The sequence below is a fragment of the Sardina pilchardus genome, chromosome 12 (genome assembly GCF_963854185.1).
Source record: "Sardina pilchardus chromosome 12, fSarPil1.1, whole genome shotgun sequence".
NCBI classification, from domain to species: Eukaryota; Metazoa; Chordata; class Actinopteri; order Clupeiformes; family Clupeidae; genus Sardina; species Sardina pilchardus.
Genome location: NC_085005.1, coordinates 26,188,108 through 26,202,208, shown reverse-complemented (window position 1 = coordinate 26,202,208; position 14,101 = coordinate 26,188,108). Strand labels below are relative to the sequence as shown.

General features: G+C 50.0%; 42 non-coding genes across 42 annotated transcripts; all 42 read right to left on the bottom strand.

Annotated features, from left to right (window-relative positions):
- Nucleotide 1: 1 nt before the first annotated feature.
- trnat-agu (transfer RNA threonine (anticodon AGU)) lies at nucleotides 2–75 on the bottom strand. The gene has a single exon. It is a non-coding gene; the product is annotated as a tRNA-Thr (tRNA).
- A 305-nt stretch (nucleotides 76–380) lies between these two features.
- On the bottom strand, nucleotides 381–454 carry trnat-agu (transfer RNA threonine (anticodon AGU)). Its single transcript has one exon. It is a non-coding gene; the product is annotated as a tRNA-Thr (tRNA).
- Nucleotides 455–621: 167 nt separating this feature from the next.
- trnat-agu (transfer RNA threonine (anticodon AGU)) lies at nucleotides 622–695 on the bottom strand. The gene has a single exon. It is a non-coding gene; the product is annotated as a tRNA-Thr (tRNA).
- Nucleotides 696–1,000: 305 nt separating this feature from the next.
- trnat-agu (transfer RNA threonine (anticodon AGU)) lies at nucleotides 1,001–1,074 on the bottom strand. The gene has a single exon. It is a non-coding gene; the product is annotated as a tRNA-Thr (tRNA).
- A 167-nt stretch (nucleotides 1,075–1,241) lies between these two features.
- Nucleotides 1,242–1,315, bottom strand: trnat-agu (transfer RNA threonine (anticodon AGU)). The gene has a single exon. It is a non-coding gene; the product is annotated as a tRNA-Thr (tRNA).
- Nucleotides 1,316–1,620: 305 nt separating this feature from the next.
- trnat-agu (transfer RNA threonine (anticodon AGU)) lies at nucleotides 1,621–1,694 on the bottom strand. The gene has a single exon. It is a non-coding gene; the product is annotated as a tRNA-Thr (tRNA).
- A 167-nt stretch (nucleotides 1,695–1,861) lies between these two features.
- trnat-agu (transfer RNA threonine (anticodon AGU)) lies at nucleotides 1,862–1,935 on the bottom strand. The gene has a single exon. It is a non-coding gene; the product is annotated as a tRNA-Thr (tRNA).
- A 305-nt stretch (nucleotides 1,936–2,240) lies between these two features.
- On the bottom strand, nucleotides 2,241–2,314 carry trnat-agu (transfer RNA threonine (anticodon AGU)). Its single transcript has one exon. It is a non-coding gene; the product is annotated as a tRNA-Thr (tRNA).
- Nucleotides 2,315–3,330: 1,016 nt separating this feature from the next.
- Nucleotides 3,331–3,404, bottom strand: trnat-agu (transfer RNA threonine (anticodon AGU)). The gene has a single exon. It is a non-coding gene; the product is annotated as a tRNA-Thr (tRNA).
- A 305-nt stretch (nucleotides 3,405–3,709) lies between these two features.
- Nucleotides 3,710–3,783, bottom strand: trnat-agu (transfer RNA threonine (anticodon AGU)). Its single transcript has one exon. It is a non-coding gene; the product is annotated as a tRNA-Thr (tRNA).
- A 167-nt stretch (nucleotides 3,784–3,950) lies between these two features.
- trnat-agu (transfer RNA threonine (anticodon AGU)) lies at nucleotides 3,951–4,024 on the bottom strand. The gene has a single exon. It is a non-coding gene; the product is annotated as a tRNA-Thr (tRNA).
- A 305-nt stretch (nucleotides 4,025–4,329) lies between these two features.
- trnat-agu (transfer RNA threonine (anticodon AGU)) lies at nucleotides 4,330–4,403 on the bottom strand. Its single transcript has one exon. It is a non-coding gene; the product is annotated as a tRNA-Thr (tRNA).
- A 167-nt stretch (nucleotides 4,404–4,570) lies between these two features.
- On the bottom strand, nucleotides 4,571–4,644 carry trnat-agu (transfer RNA threonine (anticodon AGU)). Its single transcript has one exon. It is a non-coding gene; the product is annotated as a tRNA-Thr (tRNA).
- Nucleotides 4,645–4,949: 305 nt separating this feature from the next.
- Nucleotides 4,950–5,023, bottom strand: trnat-agu (transfer RNA threonine (anticodon AGU)). Its single transcript has one exon. It is a non-coding gene; the product is annotated as a tRNA-Thr (tRNA).
- A 167-nt stretch (nucleotides 5,024–5,190) lies between these two features.
- Nucleotides 5,191–5,264, bottom strand: trnat-agu (transfer RNA threonine (anticodon AGU)). Its single transcript has one exon. It is a non-coding gene; the product is annotated as a tRNA-Thr (tRNA).
- Nucleotides 5,265–5,569: 305 nt separating this feature from the next.
- trnat-agu (transfer RNA threonine (anticodon AGU)) lies at nucleotides 5,570–5,643 on the bottom strand. Its single transcript has one exon. It is a non-coding gene; the product is annotated as a tRNA-Thr (tRNA).
- Nucleotides 5,644–5,810: 167 nt separating this feature from the next.
- Nucleotides 5,811–5,884, bottom strand: trnat-agu (transfer RNA threonine (anticodon AGU)). The gene has a single exon. It is a non-coding gene; the product is annotated as a tRNA-Thr (tRNA).
- A 305-nt stretch (nucleotides 5,885–6,189) lies between these two features.
- trnat-agu (transfer RNA threonine (anticodon AGU)) lies at nucleotides 6,190–6,263 on the bottom strand. Its single transcript has one exon. It is a non-coding gene; the product is annotated as a tRNA-Thr (tRNA).
- A 167-nt stretch (nucleotides 6,264–6,430) lies between these two features.
- Nucleotides 6,431–6,504, bottom strand: trnat-agu (transfer RNA threonine (anticodon AGU)). The gene has a single exon. It is a non-coding gene; the product is annotated as a tRNA-Thr (tRNA).
- Nucleotides 6,505–6,809: 305 nt separating this feature from the next.
- Nucleotides 6,810–6,883, bottom strand: trnat-agu (transfer RNA threonine (anticodon AGU)). The gene has a single exon. It is a non-coding gene; the product is annotated as a tRNA-Thr (tRNA).
- Nucleotides 6,884–7,050: 167 nt separating this feature from the next.
- Nucleotides 7,051–7,124, bottom strand: trnat-agu (transfer RNA threonine (anticodon AGU)). The gene has a single exon. It is a non-coding gene; the product is annotated as a tRNA-Thr (tRNA).
- A 305-nt stretch (nucleotides 7,125–7,429) lies between these two features.
- Nucleotides 7,430–7,503, bottom strand: trnat-agu (transfer RNA threonine (anticodon AGU)). The gene has a single exon. It is a non-coding gene; the product is annotated as a tRNA-Thr (tRNA).
- A 683-nt stretch (nucleotides 7,504–8,186) lies between these two features.
- trnat-agu (transfer RNA threonine (anticodon AGU)) lies at nucleotides 8,187–8,260 on the bottom strand. The gene has a single exon. It is a non-coding gene; the product is annotated as a tRNA-Thr (tRNA).
- Nucleotides 8,261–8,427: 167 nt separating this feature from the next.
- trnat-agu (transfer RNA threonine (anticodon AGU)) lies at nucleotides 8,428–8,501 on the bottom strand. Its single transcript has one exon. It is a non-coding gene; the product is annotated as a tRNA-Thr (tRNA).
- A 305-nt stretch (nucleotides 8,502–8,806) lies between these two features.
- Nucleotides 8,807–8,880, bottom strand: trnat-agu (transfer RNA threonine (anticodon AGU)). The gene has a single exon. It is a non-coding gene; the product is annotated as a tRNA-Thr (tRNA).
- A 167-nt stretch (nucleotides 8,881–9,047) lies between these two features.
- trnat-agu (transfer RNA threonine (anticodon AGU)) lies at nucleotides 9,048–9,121 on the bottom strand. Its single transcript has one exon. It is a non-coding gene; the product is annotated as a tRNA-Thr (tRNA).
- Nucleotides 9,122–9,426: 305 nt separating this feature from the next.
- Nucleotides 9,427–9,500, bottom strand: trnat-agu (transfer RNA threonine (anticodon AGU)). The gene has a single exon. It is a non-coding gene; the product is annotated as a tRNA-Thr (tRNA).
- Nucleotides 9,501–9,667: 167 nt separating this feature from the next.
- On the bottom strand, nucleotides 9,668–9,741 carry trnat-agu (transfer RNA threonine (anticodon AGU)). Its single transcript has one exon. It is a non-coding gene; the product is annotated as a tRNA-Thr (tRNA).
- A 167-nt stretch (nucleotides 9,742–9,908) lies between these two features.
- On the bottom strand, nucleotides 9,909–9,982 carry trnat-agu (transfer RNA threonine (anticodon AGU)). Its single transcript has one exon. It is a non-coding gene; the product is annotated as a tRNA-Thr (tRNA).
- Nucleotides 9,983–10,287: 305 nt separating this feature from the next.
- trnat-agu (transfer RNA threonine (anticodon AGU)) lies at nucleotides 10,288–10,361 on the bottom strand. The gene has a single exon. It is a non-coding gene; the product is annotated as a tRNA-Thr (tRNA).
- A 167-nt stretch (nucleotides 10,362–10,528) lies between these two features.
- trnat-agu (transfer RNA threonine (anticodon AGU)) lies at nucleotides 10,529–10,602 on the bottom strand. The gene has a single exon. It is a non-coding gene; the product is annotated as a tRNA-Thr (tRNA).
- A 167-nt stretch (nucleotides 10,603–10,769) lies between these two features.
- Nucleotides 10,770–10,843, bottom strand: trnat-agu (transfer RNA threonine (anticodon AGU)). The gene has a single exon. It is a non-coding gene; the product is annotated as a tRNA-Thr (tRNA).
- Nucleotides 10,844–11,148: 305 nt separating this feature from the next.
- On the bottom strand, nucleotides 11,149–11,222 carry trnat-agu (transfer RNA threonine (anticodon AGU)). Its single transcript has one exon. It is a non-coding gene; the product is annotated as a tRNA-Thr (tRNA).
- A 167-nt stretch (nucleotides 11,223–11,389) lies between these two features.
- trnat-agu (transfer RNA threonine (anticodon AGU)) lies at nucleotides 11,390–11,463 on the bottom strand. The gene has a single exon. It is a non-coding gene; the product is annotated as a tRNA-Thr (tRNA).
- A 305-nt stretch (nucleotides 11,464–11,768) lies between these two features.
- On the bottom strand, nucleotides 11,769–11,842 carry trnat-agu (transfer RNA threonine (anticodon AGU)). Its single transcript has one exon. It is a non-coding gene; the product is annotated as a tRNA-Thr (tRNA).
- Nucleotides 11,843–12,009: 167 nt separating this feature from the next.
- trnat-agu (transfer RNA threonine (anticodon AGU)) lies at nucleotides 12,010–12,083 on the bottom strand. Its single transcript has one exon. It is a non-coding gene; the product is annotated as a tRNA-Thr (tRNA).
- A 305-nt stretch (nucleotides 12,084–12,388) lies between these two features.
- Nucleotides 12,389–12,462, bottom strand: trnat-agu (transfer RNA threonine (anticodon AGU)). The gene has a single exon. It is a non-coding gene; the product is annotated as a tRNA-Thr (tRNA).
- A 167-nt stretch (nucleotides 12,463–12,629) lies between these two features.
- On the bottom strand, nucleotides 12,630–12,703 carry trnat-agu (transfer RNA threonine (anticodon AGU)). Its single transcript has one exon. It is a non-coding gene; the product is annotated as a tRNA-Thr (tRNA).
- A 167-nt stretch (nucleotides 12,704–12,870) lies between these two features.
- Nucleotides 12,871–12,944, bottom strand: trnat-agu (transfer RNA threonine (anticodon AGU)). The gene has a single exon. It is a non-coding gene; the product is annotated as a tRNA-Thr (tRNA).
- Nucleotides 12,945–13,249: 305 nt separating this feature from the next.
- On the bottom strand, nucleotides 13,250–13,323 carry trnat-agu (transfer RNA threonine (anticodon AGU)). Its single transcript has one exon. It is a non-coding gene; the product is annotated as a tRNA-Thr (tRNA).
- Nucleotides 13,324–13,490: 167 nt separating this feature from the next.
- trnat-agu (transfer RNA threonine (anticodon AGU)) lies at nucleotides 13,491–13,564 on the bottom strand. Its single transcript has one exon. It is a non-coding gene; the product is annotated as a tRNA-Thr (tRNA).
- A 305-nt stretch (nucleotides 13,565–13,869) lies between these two features.
- On the bottom strand, nucleotides 13,870–13,943 carry trnat-agu (transfer RNA threonine (anticodon AGU)). The gene has a single exon. It is a non-coding gene; the product is annotated as a tRNA-Thr (tRNA).
- Between the last annotated feature and the right edge of the window lie 158 nt (nucleotides 13,944–14,101).

Sequence of the window (14,101 nt, the reverse complement as noted above, 5' to 3'; positions counted from 1 at the left end):
AAGGCACTGCTGAGATTCGAACTCAGGATCTCCTGTTTACTAGACAGGCGCTTTAACCAACTAAGCCACAGCGCCACAGGCACTTCCCGGAGAGTAAGAATGCTGAGCCCGGAGAAAGGTGTTAGCATGTCCAAGTGTCAGATTCACAAGCAAGCAAGGCTACCTCATACACTGAGTTTTGAGTCGGTGTGTCAGAACGCCTGTGTGTTGTCAAAGTATGTCGGCGCCGAGATAAGAGAGCCTGGCGGCCAACAGCGGCACGCAAGGCTGTGAGACTGTTTTGCGCACATTTTCCCCCGTGGTATGACGCAGCTTTCAAGAAGCAAGAGGACGCGTCTGACGTCATCCTCTTGTTCGGATGGTCCAACTTGTCCAATAGAAGGCACTGCTGAGATTCGAAGTCAGGATCTCCTGTTTACTAGACAGGCGCTTTAACCAACTAAGCCACAGCGCCACAGGCAATGCCGTGAGAGTAAGATTACTGAGCCCGAAGACCATGAAAAGTCATAGAATGTGCAAGTGGCAGATTTAAAAGCTATGCCACCTCATACACGTGGTACGAAGCAAGAGGCTACTTTTGACGTCACCCTCTTTTTCAGATGGTCCAACTTGTCCAATAGAAGGCACTGCTGAGATTCGAACTCAGGATCTCCTGTTTACTAGACAGGCGCTTTAACCAACTAAGCCACAGCGCCACAGGCACTTCCCGGAGAGTAAGAATGCTGAGCCCGGAGAAAGGTGTTAGCATGTCCAAGTGTCAGATTCACAAGCAAGCAAGGCTACCTCATACACTGAGTTTTGAGTCGGTGTGTCAGAACGCCCGTGTGTTGTCAAAGTATGTCGGCGCCGAGATAAGAGAGCCTGGCGGCCAACAGCGGCACGCAAGGCTGTGAGACTGTTTTGCGCACATTTTCCCCCGTGGTATGACGCAGCTTTCAAGAAGCAAGAGAACGCGTCTGACGTCATCCTCTTGTTCGGATGGTCCAACTTGTCCAATAGAAGGCACTGCTGAGATTCGAACTCAGGATCTCCTGTTTACTAGACAGGCGCTTTAACCAACTAAGCCACAGCGCCACAGGCAATGCCGTGAGAGTAAGATTACTGAGCCCGAAGACCATGAAAAGTCATAGAATGTGCAAGTGGCAGATTTAAAAGCTATGCCACCTCATACACGTGGTACGAAGCAAGAGGCTACTTTTGACGTCACCCTCTTTTTCAGATGGTCCAACTTGTCCAATAGAAGGCACTGCTGAGATTCGAACTCAGGATCTCCTGTTTACTAGACAGGCGCTTTAACCAACTAAGCCACAGCGCCACAGGCACCTCCCGGAGAGTAAGAATGCTGAGCCCGGAGAAAGGTGTTAGCATGTCCAAGTGTCAGATTCACAAGCAAGCAAGGCTACCTCATACACTGAGTTTTGAGTCGGTGTGTCAGAACGCCCGTGTGTTGTCAAAGTATGTTGGCGCCGACATAAGAGAGCCTGGCGGCCAACAGCGGCACGCAAGGCTGTGAGACTGTTTTGCGCACATTTTCCCCCGTGGTATGACGCAGCTTTCAAGAAGCAAGAGGACGCGTCTGACGTCATCCTCTTGTTCGGATGGTCCAACTTGTCCAATAGAAGGCACGGCTGAGATTCGAACTCAGGATCTCCTGTTTACTAGACAGGCGCTTTAACCAACTAAGCCACAGCGCCACAGGCAATGCCGTGAGAGTAAGACTACTGAGCCCGAAGACCATGAAAAGTCATAGAATGTGCAAGTGGCAGATTTAAAAGCTATGCCACCTCATACACGTGGTACGAAGCAAGAGGCTACTTTTGACGTCACCCTCTTTTTCAGATGGTCCAACTTGTCCAATAGAAGGCACTGCTGAGATTCGAACTCAGGATCTCCTGTTTACTAGACAGGGGCTTTAACCAACTAAGCCACAGCGCCACAGGCACTTCCCGGAGAGTAAGAATGCTGAGCCCGGAGAAAGGTGTTAGCATGTCCAAGTGTCAGATTCACAAGCAAGCAAGGCTACCTCATACACTGAGTTTTGAGTCGGTGTGTCAGAACGCCCGTGTGTTGTCAAAGTATGTCGGCGCTGAGATAAGAGAGCTTGGCGGCCAACAGCGGCACGCAAGGCTGTGAGACTGTTTTGCGCACATTTTCCCCCGTGGTATGACGCAGCTTTCAAGAAGCAAGAGGACGCGTCTGACGTCATCCTCTTGTTCGGATGGTCCAACTTGTCCAATAGAAGGCACTGCTGAGATTCGAACTCAGGATCTCCTGTTTACTAGACAGGCGCTTTAACCAACTAAGCCACAGCGCCACAGGCACTGCTGTGAGAGTAAAGGCCGTGGCACGGTCCTCCGTCTGCGTCACGCGCACGCGGCACTGGTGAGCGCGTGACGAGAATTGCGTCATTTTTACGGCATGCGTCGCGTTTTTGAGTCGACCAAAATTTAAGACCGCGCGTCTCTTTCACGCGTAGACTACGCATGTGTGAAACGGAACTGCTGTAAAGACGCCGCTCCAGTAGGTGGAGCACGTACAGAAATAGCGCTTAAAACTCAGCAAACGGAGACAGAAGAACACTTAAACTGGCGTTTCCTACACGCTAACGTTGTTATATGATGACAAAACATTAGTCTTTGAGTATTTTAATAGTCAGTTGTAAACAAAGACCTCATATGTAATCCAAGTTGTGTAAATGGACTGAAGTTCGCTCTAAATATATACTTTTATCGATTATGCTAACCGTTAGCATCTCTATGGGATTTCCCATACACATTAGCCATAAGCTAACCCATTAGTTTAGCTGTAACTTGGAATGCTAGCCTACGCGTGGTGTGCTGTGCCTGTTCTGGTGGATGATAAATGGAGAGATGTGAAGAACCAACTCATCAAACTTTTCAGCAGACATGAGAAAGTACTCGTGGTGCTTCTCCTCATCTAACAGCTGCATCTTTTGTGTATTTAAGTGTGGAACACTCCTTCCCTGGCTCTTCCTAGTTCAGTGGTTGCACATCCCAGAGTATCACAGTTAATTCGTAGTGCGCCGGCGCTAACCTTGATCGGCTGGCGCGCATTCAGGACACAGACATTGGAGTATGCCTCGTATACGCGTCTAAAATGACGCACGTCAAATGTCCAGTGCCGCGTGCGCGTGACGCAGACGGAGGAGCGTACTAGAGCCTTAAGACTACTGAGCCCGAAGACCATGAAAAGTCATAGAATGTGCAAGTGGCAGATTTAAAAGCTATGCCACCTCATACACGTGGTACGAAGCAAGAGGCTACTTTTGACGTCACCCTCTTTTTCAGATGGTCCAACTTGTCCAATAGAAGGCACTGCTGAGATTCGAACTCAGGATCTCCTGTTTACTAGACAGGCGCTTTAACCAACTAAGCCACAGCGCCACAGGCACTTCCCGGAGAGTAAGAATGCTGAGCCCGGAGAAAGGTGTTAGCATGTCCAAGTGTCAGATTCACAAGCAAGCAAGACTACCTCATACACTGAGTTTTGAGTAGGTGTGTCAGAACGCCCGTGTGTTGTCAAAGTATGTCGGCGCCGAGATAAGAGAGCCTGGCGGCCAACAGCGGCACGCAAGGCTGTGAGACTGTTTTGCGCACATTTTCCCCCGTGGTATGACGCAGCTTTCAAGAAGCAAGAGGACGCGTCTGACGTCATCCTCTTGTTCGGATGGTCCAACTTGTCCAATAGAAGGCACTGCTGAGATTCGAACTCAGGATCTCCTGTTTACTAGACAGGCGCTTTAACCAACTAAGCCACAGCGCCACAGGCACTGCCGTGAGAGTAAGACTACTGAGCCCGAAGACCATGAAAAGTCATAGAATGTGCAAGTGGCAGATTTAAAAGCTATGCCACCTCATACACGTGGTACGAAGCAAGAGGCTACTTTTGACGTCACCCTCTTTTTCAGATGGTCCAACTTGTCCAATAGAAGGCACTGCTGAGATTCGAACTCAGGATCTCCTGTTTACTAGACAGGAGCTTTAACCAACTAAGCCACAGCGCCACAGGCACTTCCCGGAGAGTAAGAATGCTGAGCCCGGAGAAAGGTGTTAGCATGTCCAAGTGTCAGATTCACAAGCAAGCAAGGCTACCTCATACACTGAGTTTTGAGTCGGTGTGTCAGAACGCCCGTGTGTTGTCAAAGTATGTCGGCGCCGAGATAAGAGAGCCTGGCGGCCAACAGCGGCACGCAAGGCTGTGAGACTGTTTTGCGCACATTTTCCCCCGTGGTATGACGCAGCTTTCAAGAAGCAAGAGGACGCGTCTGACGTCATCCTCTTGTTCGGATGGTCCAACTTCTCCAATAGAAGGCACTGCTGAGATTCAAACTCAGGATCTCCTGTTTACTAGACAGGCGCTTTAACCAACTAAGCCAAAGCGCCACAGGCACTGCCGTGAGAGTAAGACTACTGAGCCCGAAGACCATGAAAAGTCATAGAATGTGCAAGTGGCAGATTTAAAAGCTATGCCACCTCATACACGTGGTACGAAGCAAGAGGCTACTTTTGACGTCACCCTCTTTTTCAGATGGTCCAACTTGTCCAATAGAAGGCACTGCTGAGATTTGAACTCAGGATCTCCTGTTTACTAGACAGGCGCTTTAACCAACTAAGCCACAGCGCCACAGGCACTTCCCGGAGAGTAAGAATGCTGAACCCGGAGAAAGGTGTTAGCATGTCCAAGTGTCAGATTCACAAGCAAGCAAGGCTACCTCATACACTGAGTTTTGAGTCGGTGTGTCAGAACGCCCGTGTGTTGTCAAAGTATGTCGGCGCCGAGATAAGAGAGCCTGGCGGCCAACAGCGGCACGCAAGGCTGTGAGACTGTTTTGCGCACATTTTCCCCCGTGGTATGACGCAGCTTTCAAGAAGCAAGAGGACGCGTCTGACGTCATCCTCTTGTTCGGATGGTCCAACTTGTCCAATAGAAGGCACTGCTGAGATTCGAACTCAGGATCTCCTGTTTACTAGACAGGCGCTTTAACCAACTAAGCCACAGCGCCACAGGCACTGCCGTGAGAGTAAGATTACTGAGCCCGAAGACCATGAAAAGTCATAGAATGTGCAAGTGGCAGATTTAAAAGCTATGCCACCTCATACACGTGGTACGAAGCAAGAGGCTACTTTTGACGTCACCCTCTTTTTCAGATGGTCCAACTTGTCCAATAGAAGGCACTGCTGAGATTCGAACTCAGGATCTCCTGTTTACTAGACAGGCGCTTTAACCAACTAAGCCACAGCGCCACAGGCACTTCCCGGAGAGTAAGAATGCTGAACCCGGAGAAAGGTGTTAGCATGTCCAAGTGTCAGATTCACAAGCAAGCAAGGCTACCTCATACACTGAGTTTTGAGTCGGTGTGTCAGAACGCCCGTGTGTTGTCAAAGTATGTCGGCGCCGAGATAAGAGAGCCTGGCGGCCAACAGCGGCACGCAAGGCTGTGAGACTGTTTTGCGCACATTTTCCCCCGTGGTATGACGCAGCTTTCAAGAAGCAAGAGGACGTGTCTGACGTCATCCTCTTGTTCGGATGGTCCAACTTGTCCAATAGAAGGCACTGCTGAGATTCGAACTCAGGATCTCCTGTTTACTAGACAGGCGCTTTAACCAACTAAGCCACAGCGCCACAGGCACTGCCGTGAGAGTAAGATTACTGAGCCCGAAGACCATGAAAAGTCATAGAATGTGCAAGTGGCAGATTTAAAAGCTATGCCACCTCATACACGTGGTACGAAGCAAGAGGCTACTTTTGACGTCACCCTCTTTTTCAGATGGTCCAACTTGTCCAATAGAAGGCACTGCTGAGATTCGAACTCAGGATCTCCTGTTTACTAGACAGGCGCTTTAACCAACTAAGCCACAGCGCCACAGGCACTTCCCGGAGAGTAAGAATGCTGAGCCCGGAGAAAGGTGTTAGCATGTCCAAGTGTCAGATTCACAAGCAAGCAAGGCTACCTCATACACTGAGTTTTGAGTCGGTGTGTCAGAACGCCCGTGTGTTGTCAAAGTATGTCGGCGCCGAGATAAGAGAGCCTGGCGGCCAACAGCGGCACGCAAGGCTGTGAGACTGTTTTGCGCACATTTTCCCCCGTGGTATGACGCAGCTTTCAAGAAGCAAGAGGACGCGTCTGACGTCATCCTCTTGTTCGGATGGTCCAACTTGTCCAATAGAAGGCACTGCTGAGATTCGAACTCAGGATCTCCTGTTTACTAGACAGGCGCTTTAACCAACTAAGCCACAGCGCCACAGGCACTGCCGTGAGAGTAAGACTACTGAGCCCGAAGACCATGAAAAGTCATAGAATGTGCAAGTGGCAGATTTAAAAGCTATGCCACCTCATACACGTGGTACGAAGCAAGAGGCTACTTTTGACGTCACCCTCTTTTTCAGATGGTCCAACTTGTCCAATAGAAGGCACTGCTGAGATTCGAACTCAGGATCTCCTGTTTACTAGACAGGCGCTTTAACCAACTAAGCCACAGCGCCACAGGCACTTCCCGGAGAGTAAGAATGCTGAGCCCGGAGAAAGGTGTTAGCATGTCCAAGTGTCAGATTCACAAGCAAGCAAGGCTACCTCATACACTGAGTTTTGAGTCGGTGTGTCAGAACGCCCGTGTGTTGTCAAAGTATGTCGGCGCCGAGATAAGAGAGCCTGGCGGCCAACAGCGGCACGCAAGGCTGTGAGACTGTTTTGCGCACATTTTCCCCCGTGGTATGACGCAGCTTTCAAGAAGCAAGAGGACGCGTCTGACGTCATCCTCTTGTTCGGATGGTCCAACTTGTCCAATAGAAGGCACTGCTGAGATTCGAACTCAGGATCTCCTGTTTACTAGACAGGCGCTTTAACCAACTAAGCCACAGCGCCACAGGCAATGCCGTGAGAGTAAGACTACTGAGCCCGAAGACCATGAAAAGTCATAGAATGTGCAAGTGGCAGATTTAAAAGCTATGCCACCTCATACACGTGGTACGAAGCAAGAGGCTACTTTTGACGTCACCCTCTTTTTCAGATGGTCCAACTTGTCCAATAGAAGGCACTGCTGAGATTCGAACTCAGGATCTCCTGTTTACTAGACAGGCGCTTTAACCAACTAAGCCACAGCGCCACAGGCACTTCCCGGAGAGTAAGAATGCTGAGCCCGGAGAAAGGTGTTAGCATGTCCAAGTGTCAGATTCACAAGAAAGCAAGGCTACCTCATACACTGAGTTTTGAGTCGGTGTGTCAGAACGCCCGTGTGTTGTCAAAGTATGTCGGCGCCGAGATAAGAGAGCCTGGCGGCCAACAGCGGCACGCAAGGCTGTGAGACTGTTTTGCGCACATTTTCCCCCGTGGTATGACGCAGCTTTCAAGAAGCAAGAGGACGCGTCTGACGTCATCCTCTTGTTCGGATGGTCCAACTTGTCCAATAGAAGGCACTGTTGAGATTCGAACTCAGGATCTCCTGTTTACTAGACAGGCGCTTTAACCAACTAAGCCACAGCGCCACAGGCAATGCCGTGAGAGTAAGATTACTGAGCCCGAAGACCATGAAAAGTCATAGAATGTGCAAGTGGCAGATTTAAAAGCTATGCCACCCAGGGGGTCAAGGCCGTGTTGATTAGCTTCGGCAAGTTAGCAAGCGCCATTTTCAAGTATGGCGCCTCATGGGGCATTTAGAACCAGCACCGTGCACGAAAATCTGTGTTGGGCACGAGCTCTCATGCGCGTACATGTTGGGGGACAGGTACCTACAGCCAATCATTACTCCGTGCGACACTCCACTGGACTCAGGTGTGCGTTCCCGAGCAACTTTTTCTGCTTGTTGTTACGCGGCAAGCAAGGTATGTGCATTATCGCCACCGTCTGAACTGGAGGATGACTCTCTTTTTACAGAATGTCCAATAGAAATCAATGTAGGTCCATGCGTCATTTCCAGCTTTGGAACTTTGCGCATGGTCAGAGCCGACTGGCGCTGGATCGGAGCTCCAGTGTTCAATATGGCGTTGACGAAAATTGGCTGGATTTACTAGCCTAGCATCGCCCATTCATTTGTATGGAGGGCGGGACTTAGTCACTCTCTCCAGTTATATATAATACCTCCATGATGCCACCTCATACACGTGGTACGAAGCAAGAGGCTACTTTTGACGTCATCCTCTTGTTCGGATGGTCCAACTTGTCCAATAGAAGGCACTGCTGAGATTCGAACTCAGGATCTCCTGTTTACTAGACAGGCGCTTTAACCAACTAAGCCACAGCGCCACAGGCACTGCCGTGAGAGTAAGACTACTGAGCCCGAAGACCATGAAAAGTCATAGAATGTGCAAGTGGCAGATTTAAAAGCTATGCCACCTCATACACGTGGTACGAAGCAAGAGGCTACTTTTGACGTCACCCTCTTTTTCAGATGGTCCAACTTGTCCAATAGAAGGCACTGCTGAGATTCGAACTCAGGATCTCCTGTTTACTAGACAGGCGCTTTAACCAACTAAGCCACAGCGCCACAGGCACTTCCCGGAGAGTAAGAATGCTGAGCCCGGAGAAAGGTGTTAGCATGTCCAAGTGTCAGATTCACAAGCAAGCAAGGCTACCTCATACACTGAGTTTTGAGTCGGTGTGTCAGAACGCCCGTGTGTTGTCAAAGTATGTCGGCGCCGAGATAAGAGAGCCTGGCGGCCAACAGCGGCACGCAAGGCTGTGAGACTGTTTTGCGCACATTTTCCCCCGTGGTATGACGCAGCTTTCAAGAAGCAAGAGGACGCGTCTGACGTCATCCTCTTGTTCGGATGGTCCAACTTGTCCAATAGAAGGCACTGCTGAGATTCGAACTCAGGATCTCCTGTTTACTAGACAGGCGCTTTAACCAACTAAGCCACAGCGCCACAGGCAATGCCGTGAGAGTAAGATTACTGAGCCCGAAGACCATGAAAAGTCATAGAATGTGCAAGTGGCAGATTTAAAAGCTATGCCACCTCATACACGTGGTACGAAGCAAGAGGCTACTTTTGACGTCACCCTCTTTTTCAGATGGTCCAACTTGTCCAATAGAAGGCACTGCTGAGATTTGAACTCAGGATCTCCTGTTTACTAGACAGGCGCTTTAACCAACTAAGCCACAGCGCCACAGGCACTTCCCGGAGAGTAAGAATGCTGAGCCCGGAGAAAGGTGTTAGCATGTCCAAGTGTCAGATTCACAAGCAAGCAAGGCTACCTCATACACTGAGTTTTGAGTCGGTGTGTCAGAACGCCCGTGTGTTGTCAAAGTATGTCGGCGCCGAGATAAGAGAGCCTGGCGGCCAACAGCGGCACGCAAGGCTGTGAGACTGTTTTGCGCACATTTTCCCCCGTGGTATGACGCAGCTTTCAAGAAGCAAGAGGACGCGTCTGACGTCATCCTCTTGTTCGGATGGTCCAACTTGTCCAATAGAAGGCACTGCTGAGATTCGAACTCAGGATCTCCTGTTTACTAGACAGGCGCTTTAACCAACTAAGCCACAGCGCCACAGGCACTGCCGTGAGAGTAAGACTACTGAGCCCGAAGACCATGAAAAGTCATAGAATGTGCAAGTGGCAGATTTAAAAGCTATGCCACCTCATACACGTGGTACGAAGCAAGAGGCTACTTTTGACGTCACCCTCTTTTTCAGATGGTCCAACTTGTCCGATAGAAGGCACTGCTGAGATTCGAACTCAGGATCTCCTGTTTACTAGACAGGCGTTTTAACCAACTAAGCCACAGCGCCACAGGCACTGCCGTGAGAGTAAGACTACTGAGCCCGAAGACCATGAAAAGTCATAGAATGTGCAAGTGGCAGATTTAAAAGCTATGCCACCTCATACACGTGGTACGAAGCAAGAGGCTACTTTTGACGTCACCCTCTTTTTCAGATGGTCCAACTTGTCCAATAGAAGGCACTGCTGAGATTCGAACTCAGGATCTCCTGTTTACTAGACAGGCGCTTTAACCAACTAAGCCACAGCGCCACAGGCACTTCCCGGAGAGTAAGAATGCTGAGCCCGGAGAAAGGTGTTAGCATGTCCAAGTGTCAGATTCACAAGCAAGCAAGGCTACCTCATACACTGAGTTTTGAGTCGGTGTGTCAGAACGCCCGTGTGTTGTCAAAGTATGTCGGCGCCGAGATAAGAGAGCCTGGCGGCCAACAGCGGCACGCAAGGCTGTGAGACTGTTTTGCGCACATTTTCCCCCGTGGTATGACGCAGCTTTCAAGAAGCAAGAGGACGCGTCTGACGTCATCCTCTTGTTCGGATGGTCCAACTTGTCCAATAGAAGGCACTGCTGAAATTCGAACTCAGGATCTCCTGTTTACTAGACAGGCGCTTTAACCAACTAAGCCACAGCGCCACAGGCACTGCCGTGAGAGTAAGACTACTGAGCCCGAAGACCATGAAAAGTCATAGAATGTGCAAGTGGCAGATTTAAAAGCTATGCCACCTCATACACGTGGTACGAAGCAAGAGGCTACTTTTGACGTCACCCTCTTTTTCAGATGGTCCAACTTGTCCGATAGAAGGCACTGCTGAGATTCGAACTCAGGATCTCCTGTTTACTAGACAGGCGTTTTAACCAACTAAGCCACAGCGCCACAGGCACTGCCGTGAGAGTAAGACTACTGAGCCCGAAGACCATGAAAAGTCATAGAATGTGCAAGTGGCAGATTTAAAAGCTATGCCACCTCATACACGTGGTACGAAGCAAGAGGCTACTTTTGACGTCACCCTCTTTTTCAGATGGTCCAACTTGTCCAATAGAAGGCACTGCTGAGATTCGAACTCAGGATCTCCTGTTTACTAGACAGGCGCTTTAACCAACTAAGCCACAGCGCCACAGGCACTTCCCGGAGAGTAAGAATGCTGAGCCCGGAGAAAGGTGTTAGCATGTCCAAGTGTCAGATTCACAAGCAAGCAAGGCTACCTCATACACTGAGTTTTGAGTCGGTGTGTCAGAACGCCCGTGTGTTGTCAAAGTATGTCGGCGCCGAGATAAGAGAGCCTGGCGGCCAACAGCGGCACGCAAGGCTGTGAGACTGTTTTGCGCACATTTTCCCCCGTGGTATGACGCAGCTTTCAAGAAGCAAGAGGACGCGTCTGACGTCATCCTCTTGTTCGGATGGTCCAACTTGTCCAATAGAAGGCACTGCTGAGATTCGAACTCAGGATCTCCTGTTTACTAGACAGGCGCTTTAACCAACTAAGCCACAGCGCCACAGGCACTGCCGTGAGAGTAAGACTACTGAGCCCGAAGACCATGAAAAGTCATAGAATGTGCAAGTGGCAGATTTAAAAGCTATGCCACCTCATACACGTGGTACGAAGCAAGAGGCTACTTTTGACGTCACCCTCTTTTTCAGATGGTCCAACTTGTCCAATAGAAGGCACTGCTGAGATTCGAACTCAGGATCTCCTGTTTACTAGACAGGCGCTTTAACCAACTAAGCCACAGCGCCACAGGCACTTCCCGGAGAGTAAGAATGCTGAGCCCGGAGAAAGGTGTTAGCATGTCCAAGTGTCAGATTCACAAGCAAGCAAGGCTACCTCATACACTGAGTTTTGAGTCGGTGTGTCAGAACGCCCGTGTGTTGTCAAAGTATGTCGGCGCCGAGATAAGAGAGCCTGGCGGCCAACAGCGGCACGCAAGGCTGTGAGACTGTTTTGCGCACATTTTCCCCCGTGGTATGACGCAGCTTTCAAGAAGCAAGAGGACGCGTCTGACGTCATCCTCTTGTTCGGATGGTCCAACTTGTCCAATAGAAGGCACTGCTGAGATTCGAACTCAGGATCTCCTGTTTACTAGACAGGCGCTTTAACCAACTAAGCCACAGCGCCACAGGCACTGCCGTGAGAGTAAGACTACTGAGCCCGAAGACCATGAAAAGTCATAGAATGTGCAAGTGGCAGATTTAAAAGCTATGCCACCTCATACACGTGGTACGAAGCAAGAGGCTACTTTTGACGTCACCCTCTTTTTCAGATGGTCCAACTTGTCCAATAGAAGGCACTGCTGAGATTCGAACTCAGGATCTCCTGTTTACTAGACAGGCGCTTTAACCAACTAAGCCACAGCGCCACAGGCACTTCCCGGAGAGTAAGAATGCTGAGCCCGGAGAAAGGTGTTAGCATGTCCAAGTGTCAGATTCACAAGCAAGCAAGGCTACCTCATACACTGAGTTTTGAGTCGGTGTGTCAGAACGCCCGTGTGTTGTCAAAGTATGTCGGCGCCGAGATAAGAGAGCCTGGCGGCCAACAGCGGCACGCAAGGCTGTGAGACTGTTTTGCGCACATTTTCCCCCGTGGTATGACGCAGCTTTCAAGAAGCAAGAGGACGCGTCTGACGTCATCCTCTTGTTCGGATGGTCCAACTTGTCCAATAGAAGGCACTGCTGAAATTCGAACTCAGGATCTCCTGTTTACTAGACAGGCGCTTTAACCAACTAAGCCACAGCGCCACAGGCACTGCCGTGAGAGTAAGACTACTGAGCCCGAAGACCATGAAAAGTCATAGAATGTGCTTGTGGCAGATTTAAAAGCTATGCCACCTCATACACGTGGTACGAAGCAAGAGGCTACTTTTGACGTCACCCTCTTTTTCAGATGGTCCAACTTGTCCAATAGAAGGCACTGCTGAGATTCGAACTCAGGATCTCCTGTTTACTAGACAGGCGTTTTAACCAACTAAGCCACAGCGCCACAGGCACTGCCGTGAGAGTAAGACTACTGAGCCCGAAGACCATGAAAAGTCATAGAATGTGCAAGTGGCAGATTTAAAAGCTATGCCACCTCATACACGTGGTACGAAGCAAGAGGCTACTTTTGACGTCACCCTCTTTTTCAGATGGTCCAACTTGTCCAATAGAAGGCACTGCTGAGATTCGACCTCAGGATCTCCTGTTTACTAGACAGGCGCTTTAACCAACTAAGCCACAGCGCCACAGGCACTTCCCGGAGAGTAAGAATGCTGAGCCCGGAGAAAGGTGTTAGCATGTCCAAGTGTCAGATTCACAAGCAAGCAAGGCTACCTCATACACTGAGTTTTGAGTCGGTGTGTCAGAACGCCCGTGTGTTGTCAAAGTATGTCGGCGCCGAGATAAGAGAGCCTGGCGGCCAACAGCGGCACGCAAGGCTGTGAGACTGTTTTGCGCACATTTTCCCCCGTGGTATGACGCAGCTTTCAAGAAGCAAGAGGACGCGTCTGACGTCATCCTCTTGTTCGGATGGTCCAACTTGTCCAATAGAAGGCACTGCTGAGATTCGAACTCAGGATCTCCTGTTTACTAGACAGGCGCTTTAACCAACTAAGCCACAGCGCCACAGGTACTGCCGTGAGAGTAAGACTACTGAGCCCGAAGACCATGAAAAGTCATAGAATGTGCAAGTGGCAGATTTAAAAGCTATGCCACCTCATACACGTGGTACGAAGCAAGAGGCTACTTTTGACGTCACCCTCTTTTTCAGATGGTCCAACTTGTCCAATAGAAGGCACTGCTGAGATTCGAACTCAGGATCTCCTGTTTACTAGACAGGCGCTTTAACCAACTAAGCCACAGCGCCACAGGCACTTCCCGGAGAGTAAGAATGCTGAGCCCGGAGAAAGGTGTTAGCATGTCCAAGTGTCAGATTCACAAGCAAGCAAGGCTACCTCATACACTGAGTTTTGAGTCGGTGTGTCAGAACGCCCGTGTGTTGTCAAAGTATGTCGGCGCCGACATAAGAGAGCCTGGCGGCCAACAGCGGCACGCAAGGCTGTGAGACTGTTTTGCGCACATTTTCCCCCGTGGTATGACGCAGCTTTCAAGAAGCAAGAGGACACGTCTGACGTCATCCTCTTGTTCGGATGGTCCAACTTGTCCAATAGAAGGCACTGCTGAGATTCGAACTCAGGATCTCCTGTTTACTAGACAGGCGCTTTAACCAACTAAGCCACAGCGCCACAGGCACTGCCGTGAGAGTAAGACTACTGAGCCCGAAGACCATGAAAAGTCATAGAATGTGCAAGTGGCAGATTTAAAAGCTATGCCACCTCATACACGTGGTACGAAGCAAGAGGCTACTTTTGACGTCACCCTCTTTTTCAGATGGTCCAACTTG